A 6,193-nucleotide genomic window follows, 5' to 3' on the forward strand; every position below is an offset into this window, starting at 1 on the left:
ACTATAGTGTCCTAGAATTGCCAAGGAAATCTAGTCCATTAGCATCTCATCACTTGCAAGAAAGTGCCTGCACAAATAACTACACAATGCTAAATGGCGACATCTACAAAAATTTGCAAACAAAAAGGTGGGGGAGCTAGTGAAAACATGGCGACATCTACAAAGAAATCGTCACGATTTATTGAGAAGAACATCTATAAATTGCCATGGAAAAAAAGTACTACTCACAGCTTCAGGGACATGGTAAAAACATATGCCATGGCAATGTAAAACAGTATTTCGACATGGCAACATACTTTGTGTTTTCCATGCAACATACTATGATGATTGCCATGGTAAAAAAATAATTTAAATTGGGATGGCAGCAAAAGTTGGGCTGACATGGCAACATATTTTGTGTTTGCATGGCAAAAAACATATTTTGACATGCCATCAACTATAATTTCAAAAAAAGATTGGCATGCAATATTTGTCAATTAGCATCACAACAAAAAGTAAAACAGTTTCTGCAAATTCATGAAGGACTGAGAAAAAATGAATTACACAAATTTTGCAACATACGAAGTGGGCTAAATCACCATATGTGCTAAGCTAGTGGCATACAACTGAACCTGTTTAGGAAGAATATCTTCAACTGACGGCGTCCGAGCGGCCGGAGAAGATGATGAGCATATGTCCGTTGCCCATGGGCAGCGTATGGTCGCTGTGCTAGGAGAAGATGACGCCGTGGAGGGCGCCGTGGCGCAGGATGGCGTCGTCGTCTCCGGGCGGCCGCGCATCCGACGAGGTCGGCGGGAGAAGCCGTCGCCGTGGAGGGCGCCGCGGCGCAGGATGCCGTCATCGCTTCCGGGCGGCCGCGCATCAGGCGAGGTCGGCGGGAGAAGCCGGCGCCGTGGCGGCCGCTGCGACTCGCTCAAGCCGCCCTCTTTCGGATCTCCACCGTTCGCCGTCGTCTCGTGCTCGCCGCCGAAGGGTCCGGCCTCCCCTGCCTCGCCTGCCCGCCAGCGTCCCCAACCTCCAGCACGGGTGGGCGTTGACCCAGCGCTAGCCCCGCTCGCTTGCCTCATCTCGTGCGCGTGGACGCAAGCGTCCTCGAGGCCCAGCTCCCGGCCCAGCCTCCGCCGTGCGACGCCATGGTTTGGCCGGCCGTCTTCTAATCCGGCGACGAAAAGGGAGAGTGGGGGAGTGGTGTCGAGTGGGAGGGGAATGGAGCTGCGAGTGGATAAGTGGTGAAACTCGTTCGGGCGACCCAACATCATCCCGAACGCTATGCTTGTGATGACGTGGCGTGGGATGTCATCGAGATTCGGCCGACGGCTAGCACCGCGTTCGGGACGATTTGCAAAAACACAGCACGTTCGGGAGTTATTGATTCCGTTAATTTAACATAATTACAATGTATGACATGTGGGTCCATCTGTTAAATTAACTAAATAACTAAAATCAATTAGACAATGAAAGATGGGGCCCACTGCTAAATTTTAAATGGTAAACCGGTGTTAAAATTACCTGACAGAATGACATGCGGGCCCCATACACACTGTTCACCATTTGACCAGTCAACGGTCTAGTCAAACATGGACAAGACAATTGACCATGGCCACACCAGTCAACCTCTATGCTGTTCTGCTGGGTACCTTTTGAGTACACCTAGCATTTTTACTTTTAAAATATTTCGCATTAATTAATTAAATCAATTTTCAGAATATGGTTAAAACTTTGAAAATTAATAAAAATTAATCCGTAACTCGGATGAAAATAATTTATATATGAAAAACGTTCAGAAAATGAGACAAATCTGTTGGTGCCCTCCGTGTAGCTGTCACATGCCTCTAACACTACAAACATGGATCCTTCCCTCTCTTTCATCTGTCCGGAAAATACCAAACGCCGGGAAAACATCCTTAGATGTTTTTCCCTCTCCATCTGTAACGCGTAGCACTGCATTAGGTCACCCCTAGCACGGCGTTTTGCTATGTCATGCTTTGTGATGCTATTGTTTGCTCTGTTATTTATATGTTTCCCCTTCGTTGTTTCTTTTTGATGTACCTCGATACTGCAAGAGACCCCGATACCGTTGATGCTTCGGTGTTTGACTACAGTTATGCTTCTGAAGATTCCTTTCGTCTGCAGAGCAACCAGGCAAGCAAAACCCCCTTGATCATCCCGATACTGCCTATTCCTTCTCTCTACTGCTTGCATTAGAGTAATGTAGCTGCTACTGCTTATCGATTGATCCCATACTGCTGCATAGCCTGTCCTTGTTACTACTGTTGTTAATACCTTACCTGCAATCCTAAATGCTTAGTATAGGGTGCTAGTTTATCATCAGTGGCCCTACATTCTTGTCTGTCTGCCATGCTATACTATCGGCATGTGATCACTCAGGAGGTGATCACGGGTATATACTATATACATGTTATACATGATACAATGTTGTGACTAAATTCAGGTCGGCTCGTAGAGTACCGGCGAGTGATTCACGGACTGGGGGCTGAAAGGACATGTTTCCCGACAACCCTCTAAGTGGATCTTTGTGGCGGAGTGACAAGGTAGGTTGAGGCCTGATAACCCACAAGTATAGGGGATCACAACAGTTTTTGAGGGTAGAGTATTCAACCCAAATTTATTGATTCGACACAAGGGGAGCCAAACAATATTTGCAAGTATTAGCAGCTGAGTTGTCAATTCAACCACACCTGGAGATCAGTTTTCTGCAGCAAAGTGATCAATACAAAAGTAGTATGATAGATTTGATAGTAGTAGCAACAACAATAGTAATAGGAACGGTGATATCAATGGTTTTGTAGCAAGTGTAACCGTAACAATAGCAGTAGTAACTTAGCAGGAACAATATGAGAGAAATTCATAGGCATTGGATCGGTGAATTCGTTGGATGATATTCATCATATAACAGTCATAACCTAGGGTGATACAACACTAGCTCCAGTTCATAAATATAATGTCGGCATGTATTCCGCAAATAGTCATACGTGCTTATGGAAAGAACTTGCATGACATCTTTTGCCCTACCCTCCCATGGCATCGGGTTCCTATTGGAAACTAAGGGTTATTAAGGCCTCCTTTTAATAGAGAACTGGAACAAAGCATTAACTTGCAAGATTGGATCTAGAACAAAGATATAATAGTGATAACATAAACGGTTCAGATCTGAAATCATGGCACCCGGGTCCAAAGTGACAAGCATTAAGCATGGAAAAGTCATAGCAGTATCAATCTCAGAACATAATGGATACTAGGGATCAAGCCCTAACAGAACTAACTCGATTACATGATGAATCTCATCTAACTCCTCACCGACCTGCGAGCCTATGAATGAATTACTCACTCCCGATAGGGAGCATCATGAAATTGCCTATGGAGAAGGGTTGGAGATGATGAAGATCGACGACCCCCCCTCTTCGGAGCCCCAAACGGACTCCAGATCTGGCCTCCCGATGAAGAACAGGAAGTGGTGGCGGCTCTGTCTCATGAAACACGATAATTCTTTCTCCCTGATTTTTTTCTTCGAAAATGTGATTTTATAGTATCAGGGTTGAGGCCTGCGGGGCCACCAGGTGGGGACAACCCACCTGGGCACGCCAGGAGGGGGGCGCCCTGGTGGGTTGTGCCCACCCAGGTGCCCCTTCGGTGGTTCTTTGCTACAATAATTCTCTTTTATTGAATAAAAAATCCTCGCAAAGTCTTGTTCCAATCTGAGAACTTTTATTTCTGCACAAAAACAACACCATCGTAGTTTTGCTGAAAAAAACGTTAGTCCGGGTTAGTTTCATTCAAATCATGCAAATAGAGTCCAAAACAAGAGGAAAGCGTTAGGAAAAGTAGATACGATGGAGACGTATCAACTCTCCCAAGCTTAAACCTTTGCTTGTTGTCAAGCAATTCAGTTGATAAACTAAAAGTGGAAAAGAAAAACTTTTACGAACTCTTTTGCTCTTGTTTACATAAATATGCTTAAGTAGCACCCAAGTTTTCAGCCAATATCATGATTAACCATGTCGACAATAACTCTTAAAAATTATATTAACTCATATCAATGGCATAATCAGCTAGCGAGCAATAATAAGTTATCTCAAATGACAACACTTTGTCAAAACAACCATGATATAATATGACAATAGTGGTATCTTGCTAACCCTTTCCGAGACCGTAAAACATAAATCCAGAGCACCTCCAAAGTTCAAGCAACGACTAAACATTGTAATTCATGGTAGAAAAGATATGATCATGATGCACCCAACATTAGCTACACACGATGCATGAGGATGACAATAGTGCTCTTAGGATCTGGCGGTTATTTGAGATGGTGATGACACAACATAAAAGTAAATAGATAGTCCCTTTGCAGAGGGAAGCGGTGATTTTCAGCGGTGCCAAAGCTCAAGTTTTTTAAAAAGAGGTAAATGAAATTTTGAGAAATGCACCCTTCTTGTTTACTTCGCGACCATTAGTTATCGGTATCTTCCATGCTAAACACATTAGTGGCGGTTCCCAAGCGATAAAAGTAAAGTTTTACTCCCCCTCCACCAACAAACACACTCCACAGCTGGTCCGAATCCACGGGTACCATCCATACCAACAAAAATCCTAGGGGAGTTCTGTTTAATTATTTGCAATTTTAATTCGGGACTAGGAATCCCTATTACCGCCCCTCTCGTGCAAAGACGAGTAAATACACACTCATCATGAGAATAACCCGCTTAGCATGCACTAGAAAAAAAATACACTTCCGTGATGCTACGTGTTTGTCACAGTAGGTCACGTTTTCTATCATGCATGTACATCCATGAAAATTTTATGACAAAATCAAGATAGTCATACCTGTGCTGTTGTAGAAGTGTTCCATGGCATTACCAAAATTCTCATCACGGAAGTGTCCACTTCCATGACGATAAATCACGCGTCACAGAAGTGCTTTCATCAAGGGTGACCGACACCTGGCGTCCACCATAACGAAACGCCGTTAAGCTATCGGGTCCGGTTTTGGATCCGATAACCCGTTAACAGCCCCGACCAATGGGGATTTTCCACATGTAAAATCATCATTGGCTGGAGGAAACACATGTCGGCTCATTGTTGGGACAAATGTCATCCACTCATTGGACCCAAAGCGCCAATGATACGTCGACACGTGGCACATCCCAACAAAGGCCCATTCCTATGAAAAGGCCGGCCCTTTTGACTTGGTCAAAAGGTGGCAGGCCGGCCCTCGGCAAGCCTGTTAACAGTCTGTTCGCATATAGCCCATTTACAGCCCGCTAACCCAGGGCCCGTTTACGGCCTACCCGAATTAGGCCCAGTACCGTCATCTGGGCCGTCCAATATAATTCTAGCCCGTTTTAACTTCCGGCCCATGTATGGCCCATGACGTCTTTCGGCCCATATGAGGCCCTTAGTAACTCTTGGCTCATTAATGGCCCATGGTAAAACTGGCCCGTAATGAACAGTGTATCACTTTATACCCATTAACGGCACATGGTGAAACTGGCCCGTAATGAACAATGTATCACTTTATACACATTAACGGCCCATTATTCCGTTGGGCCGTTTCCAGCCCATGTTATCTTTCGGCCTTCTCAGGGCCCATTTATTCTTGGGCTCATTTCCAGCATTCGTTTACTTACGGACCGTTACTGTCATTTTCTGCTTGTGGGCCAAATTCAGCCCGTGGTTACAGTCGGCCCGTTTGTGGCCCATTAATATGTTGGGCCATTTTCATAGCGTCATCAAATACGGCCGATTAACGACGGCCCGTTATGGTCGGCCCATGGACGGACGATTTCAACTCTAGCTGATTTACAGCCATAATGTGGTCTGTTATTGGCCCATGTTTGGCCAACCGATCATACGGCCCGTAGAAGTCCCATTGATGATACAGCCCGTAGAAGGCCCATTGTGTCTACGACCCGTATAAGGCCCATTGTTTCTACGCCGCAGAAGGCCCATTGTTTCTACGGCCCTTAGAAGGCGCATTGTTTCTACGGCCCGTAGGAGGCCCATGTTAACTACATTCGGCCCGTTTGTGGCGCGTTAATACGTTGGGCCATTTTCATAGCGTCATCAAATACGGACGATTAACGACGACCCATTATGGTCGGCCCATGGACGGACGATTTCAACTCTAGCCGATTTACGGCCATAATGTGGTCTGTTATTGGCCCATGTTTGGCCA

General features: G+C 45.4%; 1 pseudogene; it reads right to left on the minus strand.

The window, feature by feature from the left end:
- Positions 1-437: 437 nt before the first annotated feature.
- Positions 438-1,274, minus strand: LOC147964543 (uncharacterized; annotated as a pseudogene).
- Positions 1,275-6,193: the final 4,919 nt, after the last annotated feature.

The sequence above is a fragment of the Triticum urartu genome, chromosome 6A (genome assembly GCF_056163025.1).
Source record: "Triticum urartu cultivar PI428250 chromosome 6A, HENAU_Tu73, whole genome shotgun sequence".
In the NCBI taxonomy this organism is placed as follows: Eukaryota; Viridiplantae; Streptophyta; class Magnoliopsida; order Poales; family Poaceae; genus Triticum; species Triticum urartu.